General features: G+C 35.3%; 1 protein-coding gene across 1 annotated transcript in view; it reads right to left on the reverse strand.

Moving 5' to 3' along the window:
* LOC137648497 (uncharacterized) overlaps window positions 1-2,736 on the reverse strand; it is a 67,270-nt gene extending 64,534 nt beyond the window's left edge. Inside the window, exon 1 of the mRNA XM_068381418.1 lies at window positions 2,703-2,736. The gene's annotated coding sequence lies outside the window, so the exon portion shown is untranslated. The remainder of the gene's footprint in view (window positions 1-2,702) is intronic.
* Between the last annotated feature and the right edge of the window lie 15,840 nt (window positions 2,737-18,576).

Below are 18,576 nucleotides of genomic sequence, written 5' to 3' on the forward strand. Positions count from 1 at the left end.
TCCTCTTTCCTTTATTTCACATATTTTTCAGATTATTCTTTGAATCTTTCGTCCAACTTCACCATCGTATATTCACTTCATATTTTAATCTTTTAACCTTTCTTCTACCATGCCTTCGCATAAAACTATTATGTTTCTACTTTCTTCTCTCAAATTATCTATGTCTTCTACTATCCTTTTTCCAATTCCTTCATAGATTATCTATCATCAATTTTTCACCCGTCATTGTCGTTATATCCCATTTCTTCTTCTTATTCTTCTTCTCTTTCTTCTTTCCACAACACCGAAAGACAAGCGTTAAAGCTAAACCCGGGTGACAATAGAATTACCTTCCTGTGAAGACTAACCCCCACCCCTCAGGGGGAGGGGGAGGGGGGATCAGCCCCCACCAGCCCCAGGGAGAGGGATATCCCCCTTCCCCTCCTCCCTGGGACATGCGCTCACACAGTAGGAGACGAAGGATTCGCAAATGTGCAAAGTCATTCTTACATCGTGCCAGATATTGCAAATCTAAGCGAGATATATGAGCAGGCGAAATTATTTCCGTTTTACTTGTTTTTCTTTTTCCTGTTGTTGTTGTTGTTGTTGTTTTTTGTGTTGTTGTTTTTTCTGTTGTTGTTGTTGTTTGTTGTTTACCGCTGGATTCAAGTTGCAGGAGTTCTATATACGCATTTAGACACGTGTGTGTATATGATACTAGTAGAAATATACGGTTGTGTATTGTGTATTACGTACGTAATCAGATTTTGTTTGTGCATATTATATACATTCATGCTCAGTATATGGATATTAAAGGTAGGAAAGTATGGGAATCATTAGGTCTGTGTAACACACACACACACACACATATATATATATATGTGTGTGTGTGTGTGTGTGTATGTATGTGTGTGGGCGTGTATATATATATATATATACGCCCACACACATATACATACACACACACACACACACACATATATATATATATATGTGTGTGTGTGTGTGTATACACATTCAACATTAACCTGTTTATCTGAACCAGAGGTAGCCCGATAGGAAGTCCCCCAATCCTTAAATTACACTAAAAAAAGAACCATTAGTATTGCACGCACTGTCGTATTAACCCCTATTGTGCAGGAGAGAGAGAGAGAGAGAGAGAGAGAGAGAGAGAGAGAGAGACTATTCTATATAGAGAGAAAGAGATTGCGCAAGAAAAATTCAAGAGAGAGAGAGAGAGAGAGCAAAACCTATTCTAGAGAGAGAGAGAGAGAGCAAGACCTATTCTAGAGAGAGAGAGAGAGAGACCTCTTCCGTTTGGCAGCGACCCACCATTATTGACCATCGACTTGGTACACGATTCATCGCTTGGGTTTAAAAATATACAATGGGTCTTTGCAGGACAAAGGCCTCAGGCATGTCCTTAGTCATGTCTGGGGTTTGGCCATTTTCATCCCCATGCTGGCCATTGCGGATTGGTGATGGTGGAAGACTTGAGTCTGATTGCTCACAGGAAACCAACCTAGTATGGGTGGCCCTGACTAGTAAAGCTTTGCTGATCATGGATAAACTTAAACCTTTTCACCTGGTTAAGTTATTCCCACTCAGAAAGGTATAAATATATATATATATATATATATATACTGTATATATATATATATTATATATATATATATATATATATGTATATATGTACAGTAAACAAATATGCACACACATATATTTATATATATATATATATATGCAGAGTACAATATATATGTATATATATACAGTATACAATATATATATATATATATATATAAATGCATATATATAGTATATGTAAATATATACTGTTTATCTATATATCTATCTATATATATATATATACAGTATACAATATATATATATATATATATATACATATATATATATATATATAATTTATATATATATGCATATATATACATTTATATAATACACACATATATGTATATACATACATACACATATATGCATGTATATCTGTGTGTGTATCTGAATTTGATTATACAGTGAAGAACATCCAGGTCCCCACGCTCTTGCAAATGCAACGCCGAAGTATTTCATTTCAATGAGCGCCCTCCGTCAGAGATATTACATCCGAGGTTGATTGATAGACGGACAAATTGCAGTATTTGAACCATGTCAGTGAAAGAGGCCAGTTTTCCCTCGGAGGGCCCGTTCTGGGGGAATTTCAGCTCTCTCTCTCTCTCTCTCTCTCTCATCTATGAAACATATATATATATATATATATAAATATTTATATATATATATATATATATACAGTATATATATATATATATATATATATCTATATATATATATATATATATGTGAGAGAGAGAGAGAGAGAGAGAGAGAGAGAGAGAACGACGAATGCAGCTGTTTCTAGTCCACTGTAGGACAAAGGCCTCAGATATGTCTTTATTTATGGCTGGGGTTTGGCCAATTTTCAGCACCACGCTCGTCAGTGCGGAAATTTTTGTCTGATCGCTCACAGCAAACCAACCTAGTACGGGTGGCTTTGTTGATCATGGTGATACGCAAACCCTTTCACCACGTTAAGGTATATATGTGTCTGTTTATGCATGTATGGGAGAAGCAGGTAAAACAAACTTATCAAGAGAGAGAGAGAGAGAGAGAGAGAGAGAGAGAGAGAGAGAGAGAGATCTTAACTTGAAGCGATGCTCTTTACATACCTTTGGTTAAGATGGTGACACCGTCCACGAATATCCTGTGAAATAAAGAATAAATTAATCGTTTATCGCATTAAATTAATTATAACATGTAAATTAATAAAACCTAGAGAGAGAGAGAGAGAGAGAGAGAGAGAGAGAGAGAGAGAGAGATCATAATTACTGTATGAATGATCCGTTAATCATAAAACTCAAAATTGGAAAATGAAATATACTAGACATATATCACATCACATAAAGTGTGTCGTATATTTAGACCTAATATATGAAATAGACAAAGTATTAAAGATTTATGAGAAACTAATCTGGAATATGGTTACTCGGTTGACTAAAAGATAAATAATGGGAAACTAAAAAAATGTAGGTAGGTGCATAATATGTGAAATACAAGAATGAATGAAAATGAATAGAAAATTAATGAATATTAATACAGATTATAATGTAGAACGATATATCCTTAATGTTTTTTTTCATAAAAGTCGAGGATATGCACTTAATTTCCCGCCAATTTTATACCCGTTTTCTTCATCCACTGATTCAGACATTAAACATCGGCTTACGGCCATCATTGTCTCGGCTTTTAATGGCCACATGAGCCTTCGTCGCTTAGTGCTAGTCACATATACAACATAAAAACTTAAAAATAAAAAAATAGAGTAAATAGATAGTCTAAATAGTGAGAAAAGTAGAACCACACAGGTAGTTTTTAAACCAAGCGCGAAATAAACATGCTTTGAGATGCTATCGCCAGCCCCATAAACACTCGTCAGCTGTTAAGTGACGGTTTTAAACTCTCGTTGGTTTTAATAAACTCTCCTCACACAGCCTTGATAAGATGGGATTATTATCGTCAAAGGCCTTTGCTAATATGCATGCACATTTAAGTGGAATATACATGAATTTAGACTAATGATATGTTTATTATCTATTTCTATTTATTCACGCGAGCAAAAAGAAAAAACAGAACAGGAAAGCTGTAAAATGTATTATTATTATTATTATTATTATTATTATTATTATTATTATTATTATTATTATTATTTAAGCCTACAACCCCTAGTTGAAAACAGTATGCTATAATCCCCAAGGACTCCAACGGGAAAAATAGCCCAGTGAAGAAAGGAATTAAGTAGATAAACAAACTACAAGAGAAGTAATGAATAATTAAAATAAGATAATTGAAGAACAGTAACAACAATAAAAATAGATCTTTCTATATAAACTATAAAAAGAGACTTATATCAACCTGTTCACCATGAAACCATTCGCTGCAAGTATGAACATTTGAACAATGAGTTTTCTCAACCTGTAAGAAGTACTTAGAAATTAAGTTATACTGAATAAACAGAATTGTTTTGCTCTACATTATCTGAATATCTCGTAGTGTCAGAAAATGAGCCTCGTACAGTATGTATGTACGTACATATAAAATCACCCTACACCATATAGCTTATAGCATATACCCTCAGGGTACCGGCTGGGGAGGTAGTTAACCTTTAGGCTCACTATTATATTCTTTTTTTTTCATTTCTTTCGTAAAGGACCTTGATGGGTCTCTCTCTCTCTCTCTCTCTCTCTCTCTCTCTCTCTCTCTCTCTCTCTTTAATTTTGTTACTGTTCTTAAGGTATTTTATTTTTCTTAAGATATCTTATTTTAATTGTTCATTACTTCTTTAGTAGTTCGTTAACTTCTTTATTTATTTTCCTCACTGAGCTAATTTTCCCTGTTGGAGCCCTTGAGCTTATAGCATCTTGCTTTTCCAACTAGTACTTAGCTAATAATAATAATAATAATAATAATAATAATAATAATAATAATACATTAGACATTTTAACACACACACTGTATATATATATATATATTATATATGTGTGTGTGTGTGTGTGTGCTACCTCTGTGTCAACTCAAATTTTCGAACAAATATATTCCATAAATTCATATTTTCAAAATACCTACTTCTAACTCTATAGAAACCTTTTATGTCTTTCCTACTTTTCGCTCTCTCTCTTTATACAATTATTGTACACTAACCGGTTCTGAATACCTGATTTGATCATGAATTCGTAATGTTCTTCCATATGCATTTTGTAACACAAGGATGACAACAACGACAATATAATACAGAGAAAGACTAAAGAAATACATGTCTGGACTCTGGAAAAAACCTCTATGACTAGTCTTTTCTTCTGGAAATCTCTCTGGCTGTCTTTTCTTCTTCTTCTGCTCCTTCTTCTTCTTCTTCCCCGCGAATGAGCGAAATGTAACCGAGGCCCTTTGCATCAATATGCGTAGGAGGAGGAGATGATGATGACGATGATGATGATAATGAATTCTATTAAAACCACTAACTCTTTCATACTTTTCGTTCTCTATACAATTACTGTACACTGGAAATCTCTCTTGACAGTCTTTTCTTCTTCGTCTTCTCCTCCTCCTTCTTATTCTCCTCCTCCTTCTTCTCCTCCTCCTCCTTCTTCTTCTTCTCCTCCTCCTCCTTCTTCTTCTTTTCCTCCTTCTTCTTCTTCTTCCCCTCCTCCTTCTTCTTTTCCTCCTTCTTCTTCTTCTTCTCCTCCTTCCTTCTTCTCTTTTCCTCCTTCTTCTTCTTCTCCTCCTCCTTCTTCTTCTTCCCCTCCTCCTTCTTCTTCTCCTCCTCCTTCTTCTTCTTTTCCTCCTTCTTCTCCTCCTCCTTCTTCTTCTTTTCCTCCTTCTTCTTCTTCTTCTTCTCCTCCTTCTTCTTTTCCTCCTTCTTCTCCTCCTCCTTCTTCTTCTTTTCCTCCTTCTTCTTCTTCTTCTTCTCCTCCTCCTTCTTCTTCTTCCCCTCCTCCTCCTCCTCCTCCTCCTGCTTCTTCTTCTTCTTCTCCAAATGAGAGAGAAATCCTGTGTGACTCCACTTCCAAAGCGCGAATCCAAACAAAAGTGCAAGAAATTCTGCGAGCATCGTTGGTGCGAAAATAGACGAGAAAACGTCCCCATCCAAATGACGTTACTAAGATTATGAAATCAGCACGCACCTCTCTTAGAGCCCAAGTTGTACCACATTTGGATGGGCGCTGGGTATTTATTGTCTCGTTACAAGTGTATTTGGAGTCGTTCCAAGTGGTCAAGTAATGTAAATATGAGAGTCCCTTATCTATGGCATTGTACGTGTGACCGTTCGTTTGTTTGTATGTGTGGAGAGAGAGAGAGAGAGAGAGAGAGAGAGAGAGAGAGATGCCAGTTTCAGAATTGACTTGTGTTCATGACTTCACGCGGAAGAGGTAAACACAAGTTTCGATGTTCATGTGTTTGCCAAGAACTTCCAGACAATAGAAAACAGCGACTTCCCTCGTAACTTTTTTAAATATTAAATAGAACCATCTTCTATTGTATCGTAATATATAGCATTTTGAATATGGTTAATCTTGTAATCTGTGACATTTTATATTTTGTTTTAGGTTCAATCACTCCCATTATGAATAGCCTAATCATATCTACTGGGAGATTATGATAAGGTCTGACTGACCAACGCGTGCGTCAGATTAGCATTTATTCCGTTAACCTTTGTGCTACCAATAGAATCAGGTTAAAATACACCCAGGCTACCAATAGATCCAGGCTACCAGTAGACTCAGGCTTCCAACAGACCCAGACTACCAATAAAAACCAGGTTACCAGTAGACTCAGGCTTCCACAGGACATAAAATCCCACGTGAAAAATGAACAAAATCGACCAGGATAGTTCCCACGGACAAAATTCCACAGTGTGAAGTGGACAAAATCCCACAGGACATAATCCACTCAGACAAAATCCAACAATGTAAAAAGTGGACAAAATCCCCTAGGACTTAATCCCCAAAGGATATATATATATATATATATATATACAGACAATGTGAAAAGTGGCCAAATTTCCCCGCCATATAATCCCACAATGTGAAAAGTGGACAAAAATCCCACAAAACATAATCCCACAGGACATAATTCCACAATGTGAAATTTAACAAAATCGCCCAGGACAATCCCCACGGACAAAATCCCAGAATGTGAAAAGTGGACCAAATCCCACAGGACATAATCCCTACGGACAAAATCCTACAATATGAAAAGTGGACAAAATTCCCCAAGACCTAATCTCACAATGTGAAAAATGGACAACATCGCCCAGGACAATCCCAACGGACAAAATCCCACAATGTGAAAAGTGGACCAAATCCCACTGGACATAATACCCACGAACAAAATCCTACAATGAGAAGTGGTAAAAATCCCACAATGTGAAAAGTGGAAAAAATCCTCCAGGATCCTGCAGTTTTGAAATATGGATAAAACAACTGGAATTATCATGTAAATGGCAAATAGGTTCTTTTAATGCATACTAAAAAAAAGGAAATGGTCGAATCAACACAGGAACATGAAGTGGCTCATTAATATATAATATAGAATCGTTATAAAAAAATACTTATAGAATTGTTTACTTTAATGTAGCTTAATGTGATATTTTTTATAGTTTCACCTTTATGACATATTTGTTTTTGATGCTGTTAATAGTTTATATATGACATGTCTGTTTTGACGTTGTTACTTATTTTAGAATGATTTATTGTTAATTTGTTCTCTTCATTTATTATATTTCCTTATTTCCTTTCCTCACTGGGCTATTTTTCCCTGTTGGAGCCCCTGGGCTTATAGCATCTTGCTTTTCCAACTAGGGTTATAGCTTGGATAATAATAATAATAAAATAATAATAATAATAATAATAATAATATGGGGTTACGCTCTGTAGGATTTTATTCGGATAGCGGATATAGCACCCTACACGATAAGGCAAAAATCATAGCCTTTAGACATAATTGCAATTTACCAGTGATGTTAATTTAAATAAGGTAGTTTTATTAAAGGGAACGTGTTCGTTATGTTGTATGTTATATGCATGTAATGGAGCGAGCCTTTATTTGCTTTGCAACTTGCTCACATGCCGTGTACATACAAGAACATATCCATGGATTATATTTCCTATACTTCTACGGACATAATACACATACACACACAGATATATATATATATATATATATATGCGTACAGTATATATACACAAACAGTATTAGACCGAAATGTAAATTAAAAAACTTTAATATTCGGGAAGCGTGACAGGACATTGAATCAAAGACATGGTCAGGTGTTTGTGGGGGGGGGGGGTTTAGGGGGGGGGGGGTTTAGATTGAATATATGAATTTTGGTCAAATGGCCATATGTGGGGGGGGGGGGGGGAAGCTAACCCTGCAGTGACACTATGAAGTAAAAGTTAAAAGAAGTCGAGCAGCAAAATGCAAAAAGGATAATAACTTAAGAGATTTTGCGATTAAATTTTCTTTTAATAATGTATACAGTACAATGCGTGAAGGGTAAATGATAGTACTAAACCCCACCCCTTCCTACGGATGTGTATATGTGCATTGAGGAGAGAGAGAGAGAGAGAGAGAGGAGAGAGAGAGAGAGAGAGACTAAACAGCTAACCGTAAGGTAGAAAATATACGTACCGGAAAAATATAGTTCTCAGCAACTTGATAGAAAAGTTACATATCCCATTAACGAAACACCGAAGTAGAAAACTATTTATTGAAAACTCCAGTGGGCACTTTTTTTTAGCGGTCACAGGAATGATTTCAACACCTACAGACGACCAAAACATAGCGTCCCGCCAACTAATGTGTCAAATGTAGTTCTATGCTATTTATTCATCATAAAACCAATGTATCGACTACTAAAATTTTAGTTTTAATGGTTTGTTTTATTAATTTAATTTTCTTATCTAAAATAACATTATTACGAAGCACTAATGAGTTTTAGTAGAAATTTAAACTGCCGTTAGATACTCATCTGACTCTTTCTATGAAGCAGACGAATTTCGAAATGACAACAATAGACACCGACTCGCGTAGTGTCACTAGTGTGTTGCTTGTCCCGTGTCGAACGAATTATAACGTGCAGTGAAAATGCGAAAATAATTTAGAAAGACAAACGAGGTGGCATTTAAAGATAACATACTAAATATTATGGTGAATACCTTAATTTCTCGGAACACGTACTTCTATACCCATGCCTTTGGAAAGGCATCACCCGGCCTTCTCGGAAGTAACCCAAGCTCCTACTTCGAGTACCAGAGTGGCATGACGCAGCCGTTGGTAAGTACAATTCCTTTGCATATAATAGTCTTAACGTTGTTATTGTTATAATGTGATGTTATTGTTAGAAGCGTAGGTGATAAGTTCAGTTCCCAAGTACCGATGACTAGACGATTTTAAATCTTGCTAGGCTACGATGGTTTTGGTTTAGGTACAGTTTAAGGCTAGTCGAGACATCTCGTCCCCTGGTAGAATATTAGGTTTTATTGTAGTGTATTACAGGGCAATGTAACCTAGTAAAAAAACTACTTTTTTATAGAAAAAAAATACGCTCTTTTCGAAAATGACACTCGTTCCCGTCGCAAATGAATAGTTTCAGAAATATTATATATATATATATATATATATATCTATATCTATATCCTATGGTAATGGGTGACCCCCAGTGGGAAACTGGGGAAACAATGTATAATCGTAAAACAAACATTTTCTTCTCTATACATTATCTTAATTTACCGAATATTAACCTAACCTTTACTGTTTTATTAATGATTAATATATATATATATATATATATAATATTATATTCTCACGCAGTAGTTTGTGTATGTTCGTATATTGGTGTAGCATTACTAGGCCGTGGTATGATGTCTATGCATACGATACTAAGGGTTTTTATCAGTTTTCACATGCAGATTTACAAACCACGAATCACTGGATAAAATGCCATTCACGAACATTTAAGTAGTGGTTGATATTATGCTAATGATAATGGTAACGTTACTCTCATATTCAGTTAGGTTTAGTTAAGGGGTGAACGTTCCTTGGTTAGGTTAGGCTCAATTTGGGGTGTCTTTGGTAAGCCTCTTTTCATGTTTACGTAATTTGCAAATGTACGGTAGTAACTACAATACACAGTAAGTCTTGAAACTGAATTTTTCACATTAAATGGGCATTATACTAATAATACACCAACACTACGATAAATATATTTATCATTGGAATTTATACACGTAAGGCTACGCCAATGACGGGATTTTTTTTTCTTTCTACCTAATGTTAAGTATATATATATATATATATATATAGGTAGATATATATATATATATACATATATATATATATATATATAGGTATATATATATATATATATATATGTGTGTGTGTGTGTGTGTGGGTGTGTGTATGTGTGTGTACATATACACACACACACACACACATATATATATATATATTATATATACAGGATGTGTGTGCACTTGGCATTTTCGTACCTTATTTCATAAAACAAAACCTTAGCAATGAAGAAAGAAATATAACGTCTAATCATAACAATATATGGAATGATAAAAACGATAAAATATAGGTCATTATTGAATATATAAGCCAATATGAAATGTCATTAAAAATTCATAGGCTTACATAGAATGACGTTGAAATGTTTATGGTCTATATGACACTGTTGTAAGATAGTAGTTAACATGAAATGTTAAGATATGCCATGTCTACAAGTAAAACCTGTAAATATTATGGGCCTAAGTAGATTGCTATAAAAAAATCAGCCTCTGAAATTGATTATATCATAATCCACTTCTTAAAATAGTTTATTTTCCATTGTATCCTTTCCTCATTGTGCTGTTTTCCCTGTTGGGGAGCCCCTGGGCTTATAGCATTCTGGTTTTCCAACTAGGGTTGTAGCCTAGCAAGTAATAATAATAATAGTAATATTAAGTACTTCCTTAAGATAACTTTTACAATGATTAATTGAAACTGGTCTTTGATATACCCTTGCAGTGATGTTACAACAGATACAGTCGTTTCTAGTCCACTGCAGGACAGGGGCCTCAGACATGTCTTTATTCATGTCTGGGGTGTGGGCATATTCATCACCACGCTGACCACTGCGGATTGGTGACGGTGGGAGATTTTAGTCTGATCGCTCACTGTTAACCAATTAAGTAACGTTGTCTTTGACTAGTACAGCTTTGCTGATCATGGCGATACACAAACCCTTTCACCACGTTAAGGTATCCCCACTTATTATTATTATTATTATTATTATTATTATTATTTTTATTATTACTATCCAAGCTACAACCCTAGTTGGAAAAGCAACATGCTATAAGCCCAGGGGCCCCAATAGGGAAAAATAGTCCAGCGAGGAAAGAAATAAGGACAAAAATAAATGAAGAGAAAAAGGCAACAACGTCAAAACAGATATGTTATATATAAACTATTAACAACGTCAAAAACAAATATGTCATATATAAACTATAAAAAGACTCATGTCCGCCTGGTCAACGAAAAAGCATTTGCTCCAACTTTGAACTTTTGAAGTTCTACTGATTCAACTACCCGATTAGGAAGATCATTCCACAGCTTGGTAACAGCTGGAAAGACGTGATCTTTGGTTAATATTAAATACGTTTGAAAGAGCATAGACCTCCATAAGATTTTCATTCGAATATATAATTATATTGGATGCTTGTAAAAGATGCAGCCTTATGTATAATAAAAATGAGAGATCAATGAACTTGGAGGTCACAGGTCTCAGTGAAATTTTATTCAAGGATCTTAGGCCTTATTTTTTTTTTCTTTCTTTTTTTTTTTTTCTTTTTTTTGCAAATCTAAAGATCATAGACCTATACAGGAACCTTACACTGTATGGGTCCACTATATAAAGTGCTACTGAACGATTTTTCCTACATATCCGTTTATATATTGGCAATGGCATTTAATTCTGTAAACCTAAAGATCATAGACCTATACAGTACAGGACGCATACACTGCGTGCTCCTGTACCTATTTAAAGTGCTACTGAACGATTTTTCCTACAAATACGTCTAGATATTGGCAATGGCATAAGCAAAACATTAAAAAAAACGGTCACAGTTCTCAGCAAATGAGATTTCTCGGACAGTTAATAGACAGGTGCCGCTCTGGAATGATGCCCGGGGATAGGGCCATAACCTCTATCCTTTAAGCCCCTTGGCCTTTTTTTCCGATCCAGACTTCCACGACCCATCTCCCGAACCTCTGTCATAACCTGCTGTTGCTGTTGCTGTTTGCTGTTGCTGTCACAGCAACAGCCTACTATGTACTAAGACCTGCCCTAGGCAACAGGGCCAGTACCCCCTCTCCCCAGGTCCTTCGGTACTACATCTATCAGACATGAGTTGAGTAAGTTAGCTAGGATTTACTGCATAGATGTCAAAAGGCGTTTGGGATCTACATGTTTATTTTGTTTTGTATCTCCTGGTTTTGTTCTGAAAGGATGTCATGGAGCCACGGGCAATTTTTTTTTTAAGTTGTGCAAAAAAGTTATTTAGCAGCTACCTTCTTCCAAGAACACTCCAATATCTCTTGCAGTATAGCCACTGTAATTAGTTAAAAGTTACATTTCTTTATATTTTGTGAAAACATGTCTAGTCAGTTTTATTTCTTCACTGGAAAAAGACATAATTATGTAAAGTTACATTTTTTTTTTTTGTATTTTCTGAAAACATATCTAGTGAGTTTTATTTCTCTACTGGAGAAAGACATAACTAGGTAAATTTACAGTTCTTTATATTTTGTGAAAACATGTCTAGTGAGTTTTATTCCTCTACTTTAGATATAGGCCTACATAACTAGGTAAAGTTACAGCTCTGTATTTTGTGAATACAAATCATGAAATATTTCGACCATTGTCTCAGTAGAAAACATGTCCAGGCATTTTTTACTATCTACTGCGGGATGACATAACTAAGTAAAGTTACAGCTCTATCTTCTGTGAACATAAATCATGACATATTTCGACCATTGTCTCAGTAGAAAACATGTCCAGGCATTTTTTTACTATCTACTGCGGGATGACATAACTAAGTAAAGTTACAGCTCTATCTTCTGTGAACATAAATCATGACATATTTCGACCATTGTCTCAGTAGAAAACATGTCAAGTCATATATTGATCTACTTTCGAAAGACGAAAGTGTCCTCAGCATCACAGAGATTTAATGCGGATGTCGAAGGAGGTGAAGTTTGATGAAAGGCCGAGCTAGATGCGACAGCACGTGGGAACCTGTCAGTCAAAAGGTGGAGAGGTTTTTAGAGAGAGCCCAAAGGCAATGTGCGAGGGACGAGTTGCCACACACCGCCAAGCTCTTCCTTTTTACCCTTCAGGAAAATTGACCGCACCTTTTAGCCTATCCCAAGTTTTTTATCAAAGTAATTTAGAGCAAATCAAGTCTATCACACGATTATCGCATTGACGCAAATCAATTCTATTTGCGATTCAGGAGAGACTAGGAAACTCAAAATCGTAATGTATCTATTTTGTAGCCGCATATATTTTTATTGCGGTTGGTCACGCACGGGAAGCAGCAGGTAGTAGGTATAATGTTTCATCTATTCGGGAGCGACTCGAGATCATACGTCTCGGCACATCAAAGTCGGGCTTTGATAGATATATAACGGGGGCGATCGGCCTTATTGCGCAACAAGGAATACCATTGTCTTGGCCGTCGTATCAACCGCTGGGGTACACTACCAGCTCCTCCTAGGCACAACCGACAACTCTTTGGACGTTCTTCAGGCTGACCGTTGACAATGCCTCTCTCTCTCTCTCTCTCTCTCTCTCTCTCTCTGTTACAATAGCATTTTAATCATTCATATACCTCCCGTTTCAAAAATGAATGGACAAATAACTCCTCTGTTAAGATAAGCGAGGATCAAGTAAGCGATGTTTGTTTTCGCGGTAAAATATGCAAGCATGGATTTGCACACAAGCCTCAGAAGAAGAGCTATTTTGTATGCTCAGTGTTACCATAACAATATGGAAGGACACGCCAGGAATGAAGTCCTTTTGGATTCTGTATATATTTTTGATAAAAGAAATGTTTTCTTTTAGGATTTATCAGGGAATATTCATATTGAGGGAAATGAGAGTTCCATAACAGCCGGCAGAAATAAGGATATTAAACTCTATATTATTATGGTATCTTGAGTTGCAGTGATAGAAATATATGGGCTTACAGCTTCTTTACTTGCACTTGTTGACATTATAAAGAGTGAAATGGTTTGTGTATCTCCATGATCAGCAAATCTGTACTATTCAGGGCCACCCATACTAGATTGGTTTGCTGTGAGCGATTAGGCGAAAATCTATCACCATCAATAATCTGCACTGGGTCTAGCGTGGTGATGAAAACCACCCAAAACATAAATAAAAACATGTCAGAGGCCCTTGTCCTGCAGTGGGTGCATTTCTTGTTTATATTATGTCTAGATTAAATTAATATTTATATCTTCAATCGTATTTTTTTTTATTTTTTTTTTTTTGTGTGGAGATTCAACGAACTCATTGTATATTTGTTGGTAGAACACAATGGAGAATATAAGACATTCATGTGTTCAGCTAAGCTTTTCCATAGTTTTATTATATATTCTTTTATTATTAAACTGACAACTGTTATAAAAGTTTTAGATTCGGTAGAACTTCAATCATTCAAACTTACAGCGAATGTTTTTATGTTGAACTGGCTGACGTAAGTTTCTATTTGTAGTTTATATATGAAATATCTATTTCGGTGTTGTTGCTGGTTTGAGATGTTTATTTTGGTTGTTCATTATTTCTCATATTCGTTTATTTATTTCCTTATTTCCTTTCCTCACTAGGCTAATTTTTCCCTGTTGGAGCCCTTGAGCTTATAGCATTCTGCTTTTCCAAATAGGGTTGTAGCTTAGCTAGTAATAATGATAATAATAATAGTATTGATAATAATAATAATAATAATGATAATAATAATCATTCTGATTCCTGATATTTTGAGCGCACATTACCAGTTCTCAAAGCAAAGTTACCTGTTTGCTGTCATTCTATGATAACTTAGTTTTATACTTTAGAAAATGGGTCTCTCTCTCTCTCTCCTCTCTCTCTCTCTCTCTCTCTCAGCGTAACTTAACTCTAATTGAACAATTATTGTTTTGATAATATTGCTTTTAATATATTTGATTTGTATATATGTTATTAATGATAATATATATATATATATATATATATATATATATATTTCCCTTTTCTTATTACATTTGGTAGATATCATACAGGTCACCATACAGAAAAAAGGAAGAAATCCACAGTATCTTTTATAATATTTATATAAAAATAAGGTAATAGAAGCGTTTATGAAGGAAATTAAGTAGAAATAGTGAGGGGAAAAGTAACTGCAAACAAAATTTTGTCTATATTTTTTTATGTATTTATTAGGAATACAAACATTTTAGGATATAATGTGTTTACTGATATGAACGACAGTTTATTCTGGTTTCGAAAACAAAGACATATAATGATTTCCTATAAGATTTAGTCATACCATATTATTATTATTATTATTATTATTATTATTATTATTATTAGCTACGCTGCCATCCTGTTGTCCTCCCGTTGATTAGTGACCAGGCTATGGTTTTGCAACATCAGACTTGATCGTTTAAGCCAATTTTTCTTATTTTCTGAATTTATTGAGAAACGGTATGGCATTGCGGGCCGTGTAACATTGTAATTGAGGCTGTGCTGTTAGGAAAACCCTCACACACACTATATATATATATATATATATACAGTATATATATATATATATACAGTATATATATATATATATATACATATATACATATATATATTATGTGTGCGTGTATATTTATATATATATATATATGTGTGTGTGTGTGTGTATTATATATATATAATATATATCTATCTATATATATATATATATATATATGTATGTATGTATGTATGTATGAATATGTAATGTGTGGGGAAGGAGATGGCTGAGGCCTTTGTCCTGCAGTGGACTAAAATCGGTTAAATATGTTATATATGAGATATAATATATATATATATATATACTGTGTATATAATCTATATATATATATATATTATATATTGTATATATAATCTATATAATCTATATATATATATATATATACACTTATGTATATACCTACACATATGCAAGTATTTATTAATTGATATTCATATAAATTTCAGTTATACACGCGAGATTTAGGTTAATTTTAATTTTGCCCAAATCATCGATACGATGTACCGAGGTACGAGATTAATGAAAAAAAAAAAAAAAACCATAAAATGACAAAGAATTAAACAACTGTGGGACATTGCATTCTCCACATTCCCCAGTGATTCACTGATCGCATTCTCTACGCTACTAAAAATTCCTGGAACGCCAGTTGTCGGCAATCTGGTATTCGTCCCAGCACGTTAAGTTTGTCATCGCTTCAATCACTCCTGGGAACTGGAAATATCATCTCTCGAAACTTGAAACATTGTATTAAAAAAGGCTACCTTGACTGGCCTCTAGTCTTGGGGTAGTGCCTTAACCTCTGTACCATGGCCTTCCACTGTCTTGGGTTAGAGTTCTCTTTGCTTGAGGGTACACTCGGGCACACTATTCTATCTAGATTCTCTTCCTCTTGTTTTGTTAAAGCTTTTATAGTTTTTAAAGGAAATATTTATTTTAATGTTGTTACTACTGTATACTTAAAATATTTTATTTTTCTTTATTTCCTTTCCTCACTGGGCTATTTTCCCTGTTGGGGCCCCTGGGCTTATAGCATCCTGCTTTTCCAACTAGGGTTGTAGCTTAGCATTTAATAATAATAATAATAATATATCTGTATTTTGTTTTGAGTAAGTGTGAAGGGAATATCACTTTTTGAAAGATTGGAAAAGGATGGAATAAGAATGGCAGGTGTAGTAAAGGTTACTGAGATCATAAGTGTGTCCCAACTGAGATGGTGTGGGCATGTGATGAGAATGGATGGTGGGGAGGGAGTGAGGAGGGAGTGGGAGGAACCTGTGAGGGGATAAGACCAAGAGGGAGGCAAGGAATTAAATGTCGAGATAAGGTGAAGGATGATATGGAGAGAAGAGGTTTGGCAGAAGAGGATGCCTTTGATCGAAGGTATTGGAGAAGGCGCATCAGGCAACCGACCCCTTAATGTAGGGATAACGGTAGGGAAGAAGAAGATTAGATGGCGAGGTAAGGCGAAGGATGATATGGAGAGAAGAGGTTTGGCGGAAGAGGATGCCTTTGATCGATGGCTTTGGAGAGTGTGCCTCAGGCAACCGACCCCTTAATGTAGGGATAACGGTAGGGAAGAAGAAGATTAGATGGCGAGGTAAGGCGAAGGATGATATGGAGAGAAGAGGTTTGGCGGAAGAGGATGCCTTTGATCGATGGCTTTGGAGAGTGTGCCTCAGGCAACCGACCCCTTAATATAGGGATAACGGTTAGGCAGAAGAAGATTACATGGCGAGATAAGGTGAAGGATGATATGGAGAGAAGAGGATACCTTTGATCGATGGCTTTGGAGAATGCGCATCAGGCAACCGACCCCTTAATGTAAGGGAATGGTTTATCCAGGAGCTTTCATACCTCGCCTGTCTGGGGACTGCGGAGGCGGGGAGCGGGGGTGGGGTGAGTGGGGAGGTCCTTAGGTTTGGTGAGGTTAAGTTTATTTAAGGTCGGGTCAAGTTTGTTTGGTAGGTGTGGTGTCCGCCACCTATAATGTTGTTCGGTTTTTATATTCGGCGTGCATTTTCTGTTTCCGAGAAATTTGGGTGCATATGTGTCTGTGTATTTACATGCATATATGCAGTAAATGCATATATACAGTATATATATATATATATATATACACACACACTTATATGTCTTATGCTTAAACATATGGACACATACACGCACACACACACGCATTTATATATATATATATATATTATATGTATGTATATCTTTGTACAATATATGTTTATATATATATATATTTATTTATATATATATATGTATATATTTATACTAATATATATTTATATATATATATATTATATATATTATATATATATATATATATATATCATATTCTAGTTTTGAATTTAAACTAGTGAATGGACATAGGTTCGATTCCCCTTTCAGGTACGGTAATTTACCTCATCTCTCTCTCTCTCTCTCTCTCTTCTCTCTCTCTCTCTTTCTCTCTCTCTCTCTCTCTCTCTCTCTCTCTCTCTGAAGACGACACCCTCGCATGCTGGGCAACATTACAGACCAAATCGACCTCAGTAAGGCCAACCAAAGAGCGCTTTCCCCCGTCAATGAATGCCCGAGTGTAGCGAGGCATAAGTGCATATCTTAATTACTACCTTCCAATACGATAACTGTCATAATCACTGGTTCATCTTTCACGATATCATCATTGTCGGTTGGGAATGGGCAGTGGGCATGGGATTGTAAGTAAAGGTGTATAGGGCAAGTAAAGGTTCATAGATATATATTTCTGTCTGTGTGATCTTCGTGTGTCATTATTATCAATGTTGTTGTTATTTTATTGGCTGGGCATGGGATTATAAGTAAAGGTGTATAGGGCAAGTAAAGGTTCATTGATATATATTTCTGTCTTTGTGATCTTCGTGTGGTCATTATTATCAATGTTGTTGTTATTTTATTGGGTTGTAGGGTTCATGGATTGTAAGTAAAGGTGTATAGGTCAAGGAAAGGTTCTTTGATATATATTTCTTGTCTGTGTGATCTTCATGTTATTATTATCAAATGTTGTTGTTATTTTATTGGGTTGTAGGGTTCATGGGATTGTAAGTAAAGGTGTATAGGGCAAGTAAAGGTTCATTGAGATATATTTCTGTCTGTGTGATCTTCGTGTGTCATTATTATCAATGTTGTTGTTATTTTATTGGGTTATAGGGTTATAAAA

This window comes from Palaemon carinicauda, chromosome 10 (assembly GCF_036898095.1).
Source record: "Palaemon carinicauda isolate YSFRI2023 chromosome 10, ASM3689809v2, whole genome shotgun sequence".
In the NCBI taxonomy this organism is placed as follows: domain Eukaryota; kingdom Metazoa; phylum Arthropoda; class Malacostraca; order Decapoda; family Palaemonidae; genus Palaemon; species Palaemon carinicauda.